The sequence below is a fragment of the Pteropus alecto genome, unplaced genomic scaffold (genome assembly GCF_000325575.1).
Source record: "Pteropus alecto unplaced genomic scaffold, ASM32557v1 scaffold42, whole genome shotgun sequence".
In the NCBI taxonomy this organism is placed as follows: domain Eukaryota; kingdom Metazoa; phylum Chordata; class Mammalia; order Chiroptera; family Pteropodidae; genus Pteropus; species Pteropus alecto.
Window position 1 is genome coordinate 8,877,274 of NW_006434825.1, and position 20,055 is coordinate 8,897,328.

At 33.6% G+C, this 20,055-nt stretch overlaps 1 pseudogene; it reads right to left on the minus strand.

The window, feature by feature from the left end:
* Window positions 1-13,383: 13,383 nt before the first annotated feature.
* LOC112478235 lies at window positions 13,384-13,501 on the minus strand (annotated as a pseudogene).
* Window positions 13,502-20,055: the final 6,554 nt, after the last annotated feature.

Here is a 20,055-nt window from a genome sequence, read left to right on the forward strand (position 1 = left end):
CTGAATAGATCATTGTTCAAATATATGAAGGATCTTGAATGATAATAGGATGAGACTTGAGAAGGCAGATCTGGATAAAGGAGATTGAAGGCAAGGAAAGACCTAGCAAAAACATTATACATTGGACTGAGTTGGGAGAGAAATAAGCTCAAAATGTGTAATCATGTCAAAAGAATAATGGGAGGAAACACTGTTATGCCCTTGATAGGATAAAGTCTAAGAATGGCTGGTGGCTAGGCTTTGGTTTTGTTTATTAGGTTGTTTCATTGTTGTCTTATTTGTTTATTAAGATGAGAAGGTCAGTCCATATTCTATTGTACCTGGCACATAATAAGCATTTGATAAATAAATGTGTGTTAGATGAATGAACGGATACAAATGACTAAACTGATAGATGTGTACACCCATGTAGACACTTAGCAAAGCCTTAGTGCTCAATGCAGTTCATCCTTTCAGAACTCCCATGCTCAGGAATGCAGTAGGAACTCAGAGAGCCAGATTCATCCCAGAGTCTAGGACTTAGAAGGCTCTTCCACAAACCTATTTGGCAGGGTCTTTGGTGAAAACTCAAGAACTATATAAGTAACTAGTGCAATTAAGTGACTGAACACAGCTCAGAAAATAGAAGTTCTCCCAGGTTAGAGTTGTCATAGTGGATTCCTAGATCAACTGTTTCAGAAACACCTTGTGAGTGTCTTCAGAAGCAAGTCCCAGGGCTCCACATATATTAGATTGATAAGCATCTCTTGGATTGGAGCCCAAAATTCTAAATTTCTGAAAAGTCATTTAGTTGACACATGTGTTCCCAAAATTTTAATAATCTTTGTTTTAGTGGTTTAACGGCATTTTCTTTTCCATTTAAGTTATATGCATGGGGGATATAAAGCAGAATTAAGAAGCAGAATTAAAAATATATGTATTCCATTAAGAAGCAGAATTAAAAATATATGTATGGTTCCCCAATTATATCCAAAAGAATTATTTTGAAAAAAATAAAATATAAGAAGAGGAAAAGCAGAGAACCAGTGCAAGTGTAAGATCTGGCTTTTAAAGTGACAGAAAATCCAGTGCTAGTCAACCATAGAATGCAGCTAGTTCAAAGTTAATTAATCTTCAGTAGCTGTAGTAACAGAAATTGTGCACTCATCAGAACAATGACAGTGACGGTCCCATATTGTTGGAGTACCACAGGAATGCTGCATTAATGCTTAGGTGCTAATTCTTAAAAGGATATTAAACAAAATAAAATAGCCCAGGTTAAAAGATTATGTACTAGAAGAAATAACCAAAGAAACTCGAATATTTGGCTTAGATTAAAAAAAAAAAAAAAATAGACCACTATAAAATTTAGCTTCAAGTTAGTGGAGACTGACCTGAGAGAGTAGCCAGATTCTCTCTGTGGGGGTGGGAGTGTAGAGAGAGAACTCTTGAAAGCTTCAGGGTGATTATTTTACTTGAACTAAATAAAGACTTGCCCATTTTATTGTACTATTAAAAAAGCTATACTGTATATAGATGATAGTAATAATGTTTAAATAATGTTTGATAAAAATGTTTAAAATGTGGGGAGGTGGTATCTACAATTCTTCATGCTAATATACATGCACAATCTCTTCTGATTTTACCCATAAGCAGGTCTACGACTTTTTTTAATAGTTGTATAGTGGTGTATGTAGTTGCATGTCCTATTTAACATTATAATCTGAGATTTTTATGTGGATTTGTATTTATCATTTTTATGGCTACACAATAGACCATCATGTGTTATACCAAAATAAGCCATTTTTTCTGCTATTGATTACATATGTACAAAGAGTTCTGGACAACAGAAGATAAAAAATTAAATGGAGTACCTCAAAATAACAGAATTTTAGGGCTCTAGGAATATTTTGAGATAATTTCTATAGACAAGCACTTTTATGCAGAATAGATTTTGAGTAGTAAAAAGGGCTACTTTAGGTCCCTCAATAAGTAGAGGAACCACTTCTGCTTCCCAGATCAATGCTCTTTTCCCATCTTAGCACCAGAAAGAACTGGTTCTCCTTCTTTAAAAATACTCAGGTAGATCACAGGGATGACCTGCAGGGACATCATAAAGGAGATTGAAGTATCAAAGGGGGGACATGCAGTGCAACCATTAAGAGATTTTCCAAGATGAAGATTGCATGACTTTGTGTAGTAAGGGCTGGTCCTGAGGAAGGAGAGATCACTATTTCATAGTGTGGCTTGAAAGTAGTTCCTAGAAGAGAGGCATGCACTGAACCAAGAAGACTAGAGAGTTTTCAGGTATTATTTATGCCAAGGTGAATACATTGATATGGTATTGAAAACTCTGCGTGCTTATGAATCTGGTATAAAGACATTATAAATAGGGTATCTCAAATGTTCAATATTCATGATATCATTAATACTTTACAATAAAGTTGTAGCTACTTTTTGCAAAGGTAAAAAATGATAGGTAATAAAGGATGACCCATTGAAATACAATCCGAGACAAATAAAGGTGTTATATCTCCTAATCTGTCATGCTTCTGTCCAACCATTTCAAAGCAAACAAGTTTAATATGAAAAATAATCTTTCTAGAAAGACTTCAGAATATAATTAATGAGTATATAAGGTATTTTCTGGGACAACACTAGGTGCCTTGGTAGGTGTGGCCTTATGCATACCAGATGGATGCTTTTATACTCATCTGCCTTTTTTAAATCTTATTTTTATAAAATTCTCTAAGATCGAAGCTCATTAAATACAGTATTTCTATGTTATTTGCAGAAGATATCTACTGCCAGATTTGGTCGGTTGTCTATAATTTCTCACTTAAGAGGGTAATTTATTCATGACATTAATTGATGATGAAGTGATTATTAAAGCGACATGGTGTGCCATTCCTTTCAGTTTCTGTGTCATTTTACACCGAGCTGGGATCTGTCTTTTCTGAATCTCTGTGCCAAGATAATTATATGGTCATATGTAAATCACCACATCCCACCTCTCTGATTTTTGAATGAAAACCAGGGATAGAATTACTGTAGATCCATAACCATTTTATACACATCATAAAAGGATTTTCAAAATTTAATATGAACTATAAGGTGAAGATTAATTTGAAGGAGTATTTTTAGAACACATTATCAGAAATTAACTTTAATGATAAGTTTGGAAGGTTTTAAACTTAAGTCAATGAAAGCTACAGTATTGTGCATTTATTCTCTTTACTAACTTCTTGTTAAGACACTCTGTGACTTGTCTTTTATTTTATAACAAGATATTTAAAAAGTTGATTTGTATGAGTCATAGTCATAATTATTAGGCAGTATAAAAAGATAATAGATTTTAGAACTTTTTTTTTTATTTTTTAAGAACTTAAAATACTACCATGAACTCTTGCACTATTGAATCTAAAATAGAATCTCTTAAGTGTCTGACTTTAAACATCAACTTAAACTTCAAAAGGATATTAAAAAAAAATGAAACCCTGTATTGACAAATTTAATTCACTCTTTGTAATGTATAGATTATTGCCTTTCTGTATAATGCAGGGACTCAGGAATATAACTGTATTCTTTCAGTAAAGCATAATTTGATCTTCAGGGGGAATTATTAGCCACTGTGGTGCCAAAACAAAAATGAGGCTTTAGAGGGAGTAGCTAAATATTGGAATTACCTTTATTCATATTGTTCAGGCCCAAAATCTAAGTATGAATCCTCGCTTCTTCATACCAATATCTAATCAGAGAATCTCGTATATTCATGCTTTAAACCAGGTATATAATGCTTATCTTTCCACCACTTTTATATTTGCATCCCACTCTATCACAGTCTCTTGCTTAGAATATTCATATTCTAATTGGTTTCCCTAGTTCTACCTTTACCATCTATAATATATGCTCCATTCAGTAGCCAGCATGAATCTCTGAATATGAATCCAATAATATTCTTTGCTTGCTTAGAAACCTCCAATGGCTTTTCATCACACTCAAAATAAAATTAAAATTCCCTATATAGCCTACCTATTCAAGTATACTATGGTCCCTAACTACCATTCTGACCACATCAGCTGAAACTCCCCTGCTCTCCTACTTACCTCTAGCCAGGCTCATTCTATTTCTGCTTCTGAAAATATGAACTTATGTCCACATCAGGGTCTTGGCACTTACTATTTCCTCTGGTGAGAACACTTCCCTCCCAGATATCTTTCATGTTCCATCCCTCTCCTCAATCAGATATCCAGTGAAATGCATTCTTCTCCAAAGGGCTGTTTAGATCCTTCCCTCATTTTATTTGCATAGCATTTATCACTACATTAGACGTATGTAATGTTATTCTCCCTCATGACAATATACACTCAATAAAAAAGCTTACCCCTTATGACCATATGAGTGCTTGTCCATAGTTCATATGTATTTAGTGAATTGTTGAATATGTTAATAAATAAATTGATAGGTGTATAAATATATAAATTAATAACATGGATTATTTTTTTCAAACCCATCGGACTTTCACATAATTGTGAATATGCCCTCACTTTATCTCTTAGTCTTAATTTGTTGAAAATCCTTTCACCCCAAATTTCAATATACCTGCTCTGACACCTAAAAGTTCTTGAAATATTCATCACCAACCCCAATTATAATTATAATTTCCCAAAGTGAAACTAGACTGATAAGATTCTAAAACACACCTCTGATTCTTATTTGCTTACATGGTATGACAAAAGTCCTTCATGAGTAAAACATATTCATCTAATAACTTTAAAAAAAATGCATAAAATAAGAAAAATTCAAATTCATTAGTGATGAATCTCAATTTTCAGGGTATGTTCCTTAAACTAATCAAAATGGTCCGTGCTTTTAACTGGCTACAACTAGGAAAGCTTTGGCCTTAAACACTCTCCACTTTAGAATAACAATAGAATAATAGGGGAAGAACAGGGTATACAGCAGTGTTATAATGACTGAGAAGGAGATGGAAGCACATCGAGATTGGGAATTATCCCACATTGCAAGCAATGATTATTTCTGTCTTATTGTTTAAAACATACTAAGGCAATTTATTTCTCATCCTGGACTGTGTATTCTTGAGAGTACACTCCTGGCCTCTGGCCTCTCTCTCCATTGTGCCTAGATTAGTCTTTCACAAATAGAAAATAACTGGTGAAAGGGTTTGGATGTATTCTCTATATGCACACATAGCGACTTGTACATAATCAATTTCGAAAAAAAATGCTTGATGAAAGAATGATTGCAATGCATATTGTTTCCTGAAGAAACATCTTTAGAGAAAAATGCATTTCCTTACAAAAGACTTAGAGACTTAATAAAATAGATATTATGTCACATTTTTCAAGCATAGCTGGGCATTGTCCAAAGATAATAAAGTAAATACAATAGACATAAAGCCACATAATTAAAGCAGCTGAATTAATGTCATCTTCTGGAAGAGTATACATTGGTTCTCTGTCCTTCTAATATATTTTGAAACTTAATTTTGACTGGCCTCCAGAGAACCTTTTTCTTCCTTGGCCAATGAAAACAATCTTACTTTTTTTTTTTTTGCATTATAAGATAGATCCTTCTGAAATCACATTTCTAAATTACCAGTTAATAAAGGTCAGTCATGCAGGAATTTGATTGGTTGAACCTGATTTCATTAGGTATGATATGGTAATACAGGAGATGAAGAAAGCCTGTCTTATTAAGATTTGTAATTTGAAAGCCAAGAAACATTTTGGAATAATAGCACACAGAATTCTACAAGCATTTGAAGTATACAGAAAATGTTAAAATAAACCATGATGCTCTAAATGAAGAATTCATCCTATGCAAGATAGATAAATTTATGATAATTGTTCATTTAGAGTGGATAAAATTGCCTTCTACTTAGTAAGCACTGACCTCATCAGGGATCTGTGGAGTTGGAAGCAAATGAAAGTGACATACTTTTAAAGAGCAAAAAATAATAAGAAAATAAAATCAGTGCCCTAACATGAAAGAATCAGATGCTAATATGAATATATCCTAATAAATATCAGGAACATATATAAAACAATTCTAACTAAATAGCAATGGTCACACTCATGAATTGTTTTCACATATCATGTTAAGTATTTTAGTTCCAATACATGTTTATTTTTTGTAATTGTGGATTTTCAGCAGAAAACATAGAAAACAGTCAAATTAAAAACAGTTATAGCCAAGATTGAATTAAATTGAGGTCAAAAGGGGGAACCAAGAATGCAGGATCCTTGTTAAAAGATGAGAATATATTGCAACAGAATTCAAAACCAAGAACGCAGGATCCTTGTTAAAAGATGAGAATATATTGCAACAGAATTCAAAACTTGCATTCTCCATTACTTCAAGCACTTTTAAATTATTGTGCAGGAGCAATAACACTTTTATCCACAAATGTTTAGGAGGAAAATATAAATTTGTCACTTTTGAAGAAGAAAAATCACAAGCTTTTATTAGACAGCCATCATGAAGAAAAAGACTGCCAAACACACACCCATGTGAAGGAAGCACATATAAAACTGGACTTAATATATGCAGATTTGTTCAATGGGGTCCTCAAAATATTTATTAAATGGGCTTTCAATGTTTTATTTACCATCATCAAGCCTAAAGGATGAAGGTATTAAAATATGTTATGCAAGAGCCTGGTAGATTATTTAATCCATTCTCCACCCATTTTTACAGATGATAAAACTGACATTCAGAGTCACAGGAAAGTATGTGTTAACATTTCTCTTTGTCATTCCAGGCCTTTTCCAAAGTGGGGGAAAAGACTTAAGCTATAAATTATTTCTCGTAAGTTTGTACAAGAAAGTTCAAATGAAAATTAAATGGCTTACAGACTTCATCAGCCGCTCTCATGGCTCCAAAGGAAGTGAATTTAAGTTATAGATTCACAGCTTTCAGTCAAAAGTGGGTGGGAGGAATGTATCTCCACTTCCTCACTTCCTAATATGTCTGTGCTATTCTACCATTAAGTCACAAGCAGAGTGAAATGACAAGAAAGGCCTTGACATCAACTTTGAAGCACAGTTTATAATGCTTTCATCATTGTTGAGCAAATAGAACTGGGCAAGTTTCCATATGTCTGTAATGGATTTAGTTGTTTAATGCTTTTCCTATCAGCATGCATTGTTAAGATGTTAAATTCCACGAGTGAAGCATGAATTTACATTGTAATTATTACCACCCCAGCCTGCAAAAAAGCTATATTCCTGGACTTTACATCTAGAAATTGGATTCAACTTAGAACATGAAAACTTATATTTAATTTTTTTTTCTGTGGGAAGGGAGAAATAAAGGAAAAGAGAAAGAGGAACAAAAGGAGGAAAGGAGGAAAGTAGGAGGAGGGAGGGAGAAAAAAAAAAGGAAAAAAAATACTTTGTACATTGTTAAAAATGAGGTTTGAAAAATTAGGAAAACATTGTCAATGGAAATTATTAGATCACAATGTTACCAAATGTATATAGATTCAAATATCAAATAAAATATTTGTAAATGCACTACATAGTTACTTTATATACTATCTACATTATGCTCTAACAGTTATGTTAGGGTAACTTAAAAAAAAGTGTTCTGTTCTCGAACTTGACTAATCTTTTCTAATTCTCTTTTTAAAAATATAATGACTTGATGTGACCTACAGAGCAATTAGTATAAAGCAATAGTTCTTAAAGTGTGGTCCCTAGACCATATCAGCATCTCCTGGGAACTCGTTAGAAATGCAGTCTTAGGCTCCCACCCTATACCTATGAATCTGAAGTTCTGGAGGTGGGTCCAGGAATCTGTCTTTTAACAAACCCTCCTGGTGTTTTGGATGCATGCTGAAATTTGAAAATATTTGTTTAAAACAACATAAAACAGTCAATTTTTTAAAATTATCCTTTTGGACAATTTCTTAAAATATGCGGTAAATATATGGTATAGTAAGGATGCGTGTTTTCCTAAGCACAAAAAATATATATTTGGAGACTGATTTAAATAATTTGTTTCCATGTATTATGTTCATTCTTTTTAAGTTTCAAAGGTGAAACTCAAATAATTATAGTAAAAGAGTGGAAAGACCAAAAAGCTGTTTCATTTAATACAATTGGCAACATTTTTCCTAATGCAGAATGACAGAGGCAGATAACCTGGTCGCTTAGGTGGAAATAGGTGTTTATCTATATACTAGTGTGTTTTCAGGGTCTGAAAAAATTAACCTTATGTTTCTATATCTCTATTTGATAGACAAAATCATAAGTCTTTGTGCATATTAAGTGGTGGTAATGGTTAAAATGCAAATAGTTGAAGAAAGGCTAGTACTTTTATATTAGCAGTCATTCATATTTGAGAAAACAAGAGTTGAGTGTGCCCCTTATCTTATCACACACAAACAATTCACTCGAAATGGATTAAACACCGAAATGTAAGACTTGAAGCCATAAAACTCCTAGAGGAAAATGTAGGAAAAAAGCTCCTTGACATTGGCCTTGGCAATATTTTTTTTTTGGATGGGATAACAAAAGCTCGGGCTACAAAATCAAGAATAAGTAAGTAGGACTATAAGAAACTAAAATGCTTCTGCACAACAAAGGAAACCATCAAAAAATTTTAAAAAGCAACCTATGAATTGAGAGAAAATATCTTCAAACCATATACTTGATAAGGGGTTAATATCCAAAATATATAAAGAACTCATATAATTCAATAGCAAAAAAGTAACCCATCTGATTTAAAAAAATGGGTAAATGAACTGAATAAACATTTTTCCAAAGAAGACGTACAAATGGACAACAAATATATGAAAAGGTGCTCAACATCACTATTCATCAGGGAAATGCAAATCTGAACCAAAATAAGATATCATTTCATATCTGTTACAATCGTTACTATCAGCGAGAGGGAGAGAGAGAGAGAGAGAGAGAGAAAGTTTTGGCAAGGAAATGGAGAACAGAGAACCCTTGTACACTGTTGGTATGAATGTAAATTGGTACCGTTATGAAAAACAGTAGGGAGTCTCCTCAATAACTAAAAATAGAACTAACATATGGTCCAGAAATCCCTCTTCTATGTATACACCCTAAGAATATGAAATTAGTACCTCAAAAACGGATCTGTGTTCCAATGTGTATTGCAGCATTATCACAACAGTTAAGATGTGGAAACAACCTAAGCTACAGTTATATAGGATAAATAAGGCTAAAGATATAATATATAGCATTGTGACTGCAGTTAATAATTCTGTATTGAATACCAGAAATGTGCTAGGAGAGTAGATTTCAGGTGCTCTCACTTATCACACACACACAAAAATAGAAATGATGTGAGGAGATGCTACGTTAATTGGCTTGATTATTATCATTTATTATGTATATGCATATCAAATCATCATGTTGTACACCTTAAATATATATATTTTTTATTTTTTCAAAAACTTTAGTGTGTCTCTGAAAGGTATATTTTGAGGGCCATTCTCTTTTTATACTTACAACTCTTGATTTAATAATACATATAAAGACAAATTAAGCATTAAGGAATAAATTCATTTGAACATATTATTATTAGAAACTCCACTGGTGAATTGCCACATCATGTAAGTAAATTTATCAGACACTGTGTTTCACAGGTATAACACTATAAAAAGGACATTTTCATTTTAATTTGGTTTAATATATTTTATATTAATTTATTCAAAATTAATGAGTTATTTGTAAAACAAAAGAAAAAACTAATGTTCCTAGTCTATCAATGATTGCAAGAAATAAGTGAAAATTTAATCACATACACAACTGTTTTTATGTTACCATATTAGCATGAATTATTATTTGAATTGAAAGTTCAATTGGCAATTAGAGGACTATATGTTGTAAATTTGGTGAGTTGCTTTACTTTTCTAAGCCTTGACAGTGCGTTTAAAATACAAGGGAATAAAGCTGAATCTTTAATTTCTATATGTGATGTAGAAAGCCCACAATAATTATGGTGAATACTTTAGAAGCCACAGCAGGAAAGAAAAGGAGGAGTCTGGGCAGAGGGGCCATTCTGTATTGTGCAATTCTATGGATTTTGACAAATGCACAATGTCATAATATCCACCATTACAGTATCTTTTGGAATAGTTTAACTGCCCTAAAACTCTGTTCCACCTGTGTATGCATCCCTCTTCCTTTCCTCCATCTCTGAACCACTGATAACCACTTTTAACTGTCTCTATAGCTTTGCTGTTTTCAGAATGTCAAATAGTTGGAATTATATAGTATATAGTCTTTTCAAACTGGATTCTTCCACTGAATAATATGTGTTAAGATTTCTCCTTGTCTTTTCATGGTTTGATAGCTCATTTTTTTTTTTTATCTATGGATAATATTCCATTATACAGATGTATCACTTTTTTTTAGTCCTCTAATAAAGAATCTCATTTGTTTCCAAACTTTGACAATTATGAATACTGCTGCTATAAACATTTGTGTGCAAGTTTTCGTATCTACATAAGTTTTCAACTCACTTGGGGTAAATACTTAGGAGTGAGATTGTTGGATTATATACTAGGACTATATTTAGCTTTATAAATGTAGGTTGTCTTTTCACTTTTTAATAGTGTTCTTTGAAGTGCAAAAGTTTTTAATTTTGAAAAAGTTCAAATTATTTATTATTTTGTTTTGTGTGTTTTCAATGTCATATCTAAGAAATTATTGCATACTCCTAAGTCATAAAGATCTATGCCTATGTTTTCTTACAAGAGACTTAAAGTTTTAGCTCTTACATTTAGGTTTTTGATTAATGTTCAGATAATTTTCACAATGAAAATTACTTGGTCAAAAATTTGCCAGTGTAGGGTTTGTATTTGTGAATGTATGTTGTAAAGACTCTGGATTCTATTATATACCTACCTCTAAAGAGTGTTGTGTGTTTTGCTTGTTTTAACAGGTAATTAATTTGGTTTTATTAGAACTGCAAACTCTCTTGGTGTAATTCAAATATAAGGTCTGTTCCTTAATCTTTAGCTACGCTGCTTGAAATCTACTTCACATATGCAGGCTTCAGAAATTGGCCAAATATTTGGTTGGAGTAGTTTATGCTCAAGGTGTGGCCCCCTAACTCTGACTTGCTCCTTTCATGGATCCCCTTCTCCCTATTTCAGCTTTTATGGTTGCCCAGAACTCTGTTCTCTGGATTTTCAGGCCAGAAAGACAGGTAGTTTTCTATTTTAGCTTCTCCAAGAGACTCTGATTTTAGTTTGCTGCCAGGCTAAATCTCATTGGGGGGCGGGGCGGGGTGGGGAAGGGAACTTTCCCCAGATACTTCCTATGCCAAGTGTTGGGTGCTCTTTAAAAAGTACTTGTATTGTTTTTGTTCTCAAGTACCTCTGTTTGCTTCGATAGTTTTGTTAAGTTTATAGCTGTTAAGTAAGTGCAAGAGTGTTGCTTGGTAGGAGTTCACCTGGCCACGGTGGAGGGTGGAATTTTCACATGCAAATTAAAGTTCTCAATAGAACTACTGGTCTTTTCTTGTTGGGTTTTATATGTCTTAAATCTCTCTGGTCTCCAGTCTCAATTTCAGCTTGTATTTAGGCTTATTTAAATTTCCCTAAAACATACTCTTACATAAATTTTCCCCATAATAATAATTTTTATGATTTGAGGGAGAGTAGAGTAGTTTCTTTGAATTTCAAACTTTAACCTTTCTTTGCTGTTTGCATTATTATAACTTTTAGTTTCCATCACATTTATAATTTGTATTCAGCACCTAAAGGATTTTATTTGTTGTGGCCTTTGCAACCACTACCCTGACATTCTACCCACTATCAATTTAGAAACCATTTAAACATGAAGTCTCCAAATTTGATAATTGTCTGACTTAATTGCAGATATTTAATTTAATGAGTCAACACATAGCTGCGTGTTCTTGAAGAAATGTCTGAATTAGCTAAAAGGAGACATTGCATAATCATATGTAGTCCATAATTGTGCAGTGAAGGAACTTCTATGATTGCACTTTTGCTAGAAAACTGATTTTATCTCTTGACAAAATATAGAAGAGGATTCCCTCCTTTCAAATGGCCAGACTTAGAGCAAAACTGTTTCTTACAGCACAGAGATGAAAGCAACAGCCTATATTTTACAAAACAGGGAAAGGGGTGATATTTCTAGATGAAAACAATTAGAAGAAAGCCTTCAAGTTTCACTGGATGGGACATCATTGCAAAGATCTTTGTGAATTCAAAAAGTAAATAAAGCTCATGATACCCTAGACACAACCTTTGCTTTTAAAGTCTGGCAGTTAGAAATGAGGGGAAAGACTGACAGTCTTCTATATTCAGAAATAAAAACAGATTCAAGTGACAAAAGAAGGAAAGCATACATGTAAAGTTTATTTCCTCAAGAGATTGGTTTGGAACACATAATGGAATATGTGCATACAGTTGACTTCAGTGACTGAAGAAAGTAATCCAGACCATGAGAACATTATTTCAGTTAGCCATGCTTGCTAAAGATTCTACAAAATTACTTAGTTGTTGAAATTGACATCAGAACTGTATATCATTTGCAGTTGTTTTTGTGTATATGTGCATGTGCATGTACATACAAAAGTTTTGAGTTTACTGTCTAGTTAACCAAATATAGTTTGTATTTGAGATGTGGATTCAGTTTTTCTCAAAATAAGAAAAAAAAGAGTCTTGCTGATTTAGGATATCCTGAGTTAAATACTAGTGAAGTTCAATTTTCCAAGTATATCTTTCATAATGCTAGTGCCAGATGTGACACCACACATACACACATACACACACACACACACACACACACACACACACACACAGAGTACTGTGATAATTGATATTTATCTTTGAGTGATGCGGCATATTTTATTTTCCTTAGAGATCTGCAATGTTGAAAAACATACGAAAAGCTCTGGGAATCCTTGCATTAAGAAAAGTTGTTGAAGGTTGTTTTTCTTTCTTTCTTTAAATTTATATTTCTCCCATCTCCTGCCCATAAACATTTATTAACATAGAAACAACATCTGGGGCACTTTTTAGGAGCATAAGTACAAAAATACTGAAATAGATATAAATCTGGATGTAATGAATTCTACCTGATCATGGCATCTAAGACTCTAGTGCCCAGAGATGATAAGCGAGGTAAAAATCTGGTAATGATTGGCTTTTTACTCCACAAACTCAAGGAGGGGCATCCAAATAACGAACAAACAAAAAAAGAATATTTAATGTGATCCCTCAGAAAATGTATACAGGGAAATATATATATATAATATATATATATGTATATGTATGTATGTATATATATATATATATTTCCCTGTATACATTTCTGAGGGATCACATTAAATATCTGGGAAGCTAAGCAGAGTCGGGCCTGGTTATTTCTATGCCTACAGCACCTATCTTCCTAGGTGGACTCCCCTCCAAGTACTAACCAGGCCCGACTCTGCTTAGCTTCCCAGATCAGACGAGATTGGGCATGTTCAGGGTAGCATGGCCATAGACAAATATAGGGCATTCCCTTTTTAAGCCAAAATAAATATCTTCAAAAATCCTCTCCATTCATCTATCTCTGAAAATCCAATTCATGGACCAAGACAGCAGTCTTTAATCTCCATTTCGCTATCTTCTCACACCCCATCTCTTCCTGTTTTTGCAGTTACCATATAGCTCCCCAAAAACCTAAGGTGTGCTGAATGTGTGTTCACCCCACTACTCTTTTCCACTTTCCCTAGATATATTTCTTTCTTGCCTCTCCCTGTAAATACATATCAACTTGTTCCTGGTCATTTTCCCCATTTCTACTTCTTTCTATTTCCATAGATAAAAACACATTTGCATTCCAGAGCTATCTGGCTGTGAGAGAAAAGCCAGTGAAGTGAGGTGAGGACAGGGAGAAGCTGTGGAGATTCAGTTATTCCCACCCCGCACCCCGATCCAAGCAAGCTTCAAACTTTTCTTAACACTATCTGAATTATGACTGGATGTTATTTCAATTCGTGTTAAAATGGGTAAAATGTGCTAAATATTTTTTTTAATAATTGTAAAAGAGAAATAAAGAGAATTCAAATAACTAGTGCTAGAGATCTAAGTGTGAAAGATAAACTCCTCTCTGAAGAAAGGAAACATGCATTTGAACCATATGACACATTTAGCTAAGCATCAACTACAGAGAGAATAGATTGTACAAATAGCTTAGGTCCAATCAAGCCTAATGGATTTGATACTGAGTATACATCTCTATGATAAGCGATCTCATGCTGGAGGTCATGAGTTTCAAATCATGGGCCACCCTGATCTCTGATCGATTTGATTCTCAAACAGCGGTTGAAAGCCAAGAGCAAATGAGTAAGGGGCTGTCTTTATTGGATATTGTAAATTTCCTCTGAACTCTTTTATCATAAATCCATATTTTGTCCAAGATGAAAATATCTTTTGATTTTATCTGATTGTGATGTTTTCTAGCTTTCAGAAGTAAAACGATATTGTTTCCAATGTTGTTGGAAGTATTTGGATCCTCTCTGATCATGGGTTCATACAAAGATATGTTTTTTTCTGCTTTGTGTGTATGCATGTGTGCACATGCAGTTATGCTTGCCCATCTTTTTTTTTTTTTTTATTGGTGGTATTACTTTGTGCCACCTGATTGCATGTGAGCTTCCATTGGCATAGGTCTGTGTAATTAGGCAGTGACTGATGGTAAATATAAACCATATATCAAAACTTGGCCCATCCTTACATTCTCTTCTTCCCTTGGTAAATCTCAGTATAATTTTGTGATTTCCAAAATTAAGAAATAAAAAGATCTTGAGAGTGATGGTACTTCAAGAAAGTTGTAATGAATGTAATGTCATCCATCAAGACTATTCATTTTTGGAGATACTTTTAAAAATAATTTCTTCATCATAGAACCATAAAAATTAAGATAGGAAATTACTGTTAACATGTGGAACCATCTTTTAGGAATATTTCACATTGTGTCAATTTGTCAATATCTACTCTGCTTCCTAAGATCCCTATGAGCCTCTAGTGACTATCAAGATTGTGTAAGAGAAGAAAGGTCACAAAAGAATGAGGCTGCCCTGCTGTGTTTGGGGGCAGAGGGCTAGAAATTAGTAAATTGTCCTAAACTGAGGATAATTCTTTCTGAGGAATGAAATTTAAGCATATAAAAATGTAAATCCATATTTTAAGAGGCAGTATATTATATTCATGATGATGCCAGTATTCGAAGCCTATGTGCCTGGCTTAAAAACTCTATGATGCCTCTAACTAGATATGTGACTTCAGGAAACTTATGGGAGCTGTCTATGCTCAAGATTCTTAATCTGTGAAATAGGGATAAAATAAAAATCAGTGACTTTTTTTGCAAGGATGAAAGGAATACAAATAAGTGAAGATACTATAAATACTTTCTGAACACTGGCACACAAACTGTCACTATTTTCATTGTTGTTACTATTACTAATGTAGAATGATATTTTGTATTTCATATCCTATTCTGAGATTTTTATAAGTTAAAAAAAAAAATCACCATACACAAAAAATTCCATCATGAAACATGAGAATAACTTTTTTGTGGATGTAAAAATAATCTGTTCCTGGACATGAACTGGCCTCCAGACTTATGCTTTATCCTCTCACTTACAGCCTAGATAATATAAATAATTCAGAATCATCAATAAAATACATTAAATTTCATGTTGAAATAGCCCCTAATTCTCTTTAATTTTGAACCATCCTTGGAATATATTTTTGGCAAACATTTTTCACAATAGTATGTGTTGAAACACATACATGTTTTATCATCTAAAATTCCACTAAATCTTGACCTTCGATACTTGCATAACATTAACCTTTGAATAGCAAATTACAGAGAAGTCTGGAAGCACAAAACAGTAATATTCACTCAAAGATACGAATTATGTAGTCTACAACATATCTTGGAAGACCTAAAATTGCTAAAAGCTACATATTTAATTATGCATGACCTGAATACTTTTGGAACAAATTTAATGTGTTCGAATAAGCACTGTTTCAAAGAGTTCTTTGGAACAGAAATGTAAACTGACATTCTCTTTTGTGACTTATTTTCTTACTCAATAGAACTTTACTTCTAAAAAGGGACATGAAAAAGATCCACTTAGTAGGTCACTGTTATTAGAAAAAAATGCAAATGAACAACTAAACCTCATTGCACAAATCAAACTGCCTACTCTCCCGGGCATTATTCAGTGCTTGGTTTAATATTTTCCTAACATTTTAAGAGTTTTTCCAATTAAATATTAATAGTTTCCTCAAAGAGAAAGAGAGATTTATTATCCTAAAGAGATGGTAGAAGGGAGGGATAGTGATCTGTGTCAGCAGTTAGAATGAGGAACTGAAGAGAAAAGTTCATTAAAGAAAACATGCTGAGCCTACTTTCCCTAATATGCCAGGAAGTCACATGTAGAAGCTCGTGTTTAACTCTGTGGTAGAATTAAATAAAAAGTCAATATGGTCTCCAAATGATTGACTATACTGGGCAACTTCCCAAATGTAAAATCGAGCCACTCCAAGGTCATGTAGGTATTACAACATCCAAATGTTTGTTTTATATTAAAAAATAACACACAAACAAAAAAATGATGACTTAAGCACCTATGCATATCAACTTGCCCAACTATAGAGTTATCCACATGAGAAGCCTATTGACCTTACATTAATGCCTATTGAATTAGATTCCAAGGTCCACCTCTCAGTAAACCTGAAGAGAAAGATTGCTGAAGACACCAAGAAAAAAGTGTCAATGAGCTAACAAATCTCAGCTAATTTTCTTCGGAATGTGGCATCAGTTGAACTAAGCTGTCTTGACCAAGATCATGCCTCCTTCCTGAGGGCACTCTCCATCAATTTATAGTCCATGGGGAGTATAAAGACCTCTGCCTCTTGCCCTGATTCAAGACATCTCTGAAATCCATTCAAGCTCCAGAGTGCCCTATAAAAAATGTCATTAAAATGCTGTGACTGCATTGCAGTGTAATATCTCTCTCTGTTCAACAATAGTTTATGTATTTACTTCTTCAATAATAATAATCCTGAGAGCACTCCCAATGAACTTATTACATTAAACGACCTATCACTCGGTCACATAGAATAACTTCTAAATAGGTAAAATGTTCTTAATTGTTTCTTTTTCCATGATATGTACCAAAAAAACCTACTTTATTTATAAAAATCAATATAATCAATTATACCTGAACTGTAGTACCCTTATCTGTTAAACAGTGAAATATAAGGTCTGTCAATCAGCTAATACTTTACTCAACAGATATAGAGTTCTTCACAAAAATTAGTCTTCATTATTTTAGTTAAAATTCCTACCCTTTGTATCTAGGGACTTTTTTCCATCTTATCTATTATTAATATCCAAACCTGGATAAAGATGTCAGAGGGCAACCATTAACAAAATATACAGAATGAAATTCAAAATATGATTTGGAAAGAAATAACATAAATATGTATGTATCAGATTTTTGTCAATTCTTCTTTAATATGAAAGGATATTTGACTGTAAGGAATGTACCATAATATTTTAAAGAAGCCTACCTGGTATGGGGAGGAAGAACCTTCTAAGCAAATCTGTTGTCTGATCTGCTCTGGAAATGAGGCTTTATCTACTGCCAGTCTTGGTTCCCATTCTCCACGTAAGCCCAAATGCCGGTTCTGTATTCATGAGAAGTATGATTTAGGCTAAGTTACTTGACCTCTTAGGGCATCAGTTCTCTCATTTGTGAATATGTTCCACAAGACAAGCAAAGATACTAGCACATTAATAATCACAAAAAGTCGAATTCCTGACCAAAGACCTCCCTTCTGCCCTCTCCAGCCTTCTCCAAGATAAGTTTGCTGAGCTCTAAATCTAAAAGCTGAGTCCTTTACTAATTTCCAGAATGCTAATGCATACTTAGGATTAGTATATCTACTAATACTCATATACAAAGGGTTAGTTTGCTCCATTTCCAAGGATTAATGTGTTTCTCCTCCAAACCTGAAATGTAGTGAACAAAAAAGCACTGTTCAGATCCCTGCCAATTGTTTGCCAAGCATCCTTCTGTGTGAAACCACCTGAGGTTCCCCAAAATTGACATTTTAATCCCCACAACACATTCCTCCTTTTTCTCTTCACATACTGGATCAACTCATAGGATTAGATCACTGCTCGATTTGCTATTAACATCCTTCCTATTTTGTAACACTCCTCTGTGTAACGAAAGCTTGCCCTGTATTTTCTCCAAAAGGCTAATGTTCTCGCCATCCGTTTTCTTTATGGGAAACTAGAACCATAACTCTGCCTTGTTCTAGGGCATCTAAATTAACTCCCACAGTCCTGGTCCCAATCTTGACTTGTGACTTGTTTCACTAGCATCTCCCATTCCTGGTAAGAAAGAGGCACATCTTCCACCTCCAGACTTATTTGACCAATGCTCATTGGATATGCATGTCCATGAGGCATACTGCTATTATTTTAAAGTTAACTCATCCAAAAATAAATTAATAATCATTTCCTCCATAGTTGTCTTTATCTAACTTTCTTTCTTATTTCTTTTCTCTTCTCTTCTCTTTTCCTGTCTTTTCTTTCCTCCCTTCCCTTCCCTTTCTTTCATCTTTGTCTCAGAGCATAGCTCCACCATGTAGTGATTTACTCAATACAGAAACGCAGGAATCTTTCCCTCGGCCTATATAATCCATATAACTAACTCTACTATAAAACTGTTAATCTTTACTGCTAAGTATCTTTCAAATGCTTTTTTTTTTCCTCCAGCCCAATTAGTCTCTTGGCCCAGATCACTATACTCTGTCAATTATGTACTTTAACTATCATGTATCTGATTAGCTTGCTCCAGTCTCGATGACCCCCAGCCCCCCAAAACCATTCAATGGTCATACTACACCCATCTGAGCCTTAAATTTATAATTATATTATTCTCTTTTCAATGGCTTCCCACTACCTTGAGGATAGGTCTAATCTTCTTAATATGACCTACATTGTCTTCTATAGTATTGAATTAGTTTACTGATCAGGTCACTTTATATTTTCTGTCCCACTGACTTTCCAGTCACAATGTACTCATTTGTTTCCTAAAACATGACCTGTTCTTTCTCACCTGAAAGCATCTTCAACCTCCTTTAGCCTCCCTCATCTTTCCTTGACTCTTGGTCATCTATCTAGTGTCTATAAATTTTATTTTTTATTTCTTCAAAAATGACTAGGATATTTGGTCCTACACATTTCTGGAGTATTCTGTCCTTTCATGTTGATTACTTTCATCATATTTTGGCATTATTCCATTTCCAAAGATTAGTGTTTCTCCTCAAAAATTGAAATGTAGTGAACATTTTCTTGTTTAATTTTCTGTGTTTCCTACTTGTCTTCCAGTTGTAGAATGTCAGACTTTTTGCTTGTCATACTTGTTTCTAAACTCCCAGAAAATAACATGGCAACAACAGTTCCTGTTGAATGAATGAATGCCACAAATATACAATTCATATCCCCTCATGGAAATTGTTAACTTCTGCATGGACAGTTATCAAGAACTCCTGAACTTCATAGTAGAAAACAGTGTTGCAAAAGTGTAAAAACGTGAGCTTTAGAGCTATCCCTCATTTAAAAACTGCCTTGGTCGCTTGCAGACTTTTTGACCTGAGGCAAATCATGCACCTTCTTTGTTCTTCATATGAAAAAAATACCTTAGAAAAATTACCTCACTGGATTCTTGTGAGCATTAAATTAAGATAATGTATGTAAAGACATTAAATTCAATTCCTAGCATAGAGGAAATGACTGTTAAAAATGTCAGCAATTATTATTTTGGGAAGAGGCAATGATATGTTATCAATTGGGGGGTCTGTGTGAAAAATAAACTTCTTTTTTGTTTGAAAATGCTTTTAAAATTTTGCAGTTATTTCCGTTTTGTTTCCTAGGCCTTAATCATTTATAAAAACAATTCAATTATAGTTTTCAGTCAATGTAACTTATCTTTGTGCTTTTAGAATTACATTCAAATTAAGCTTGTTTA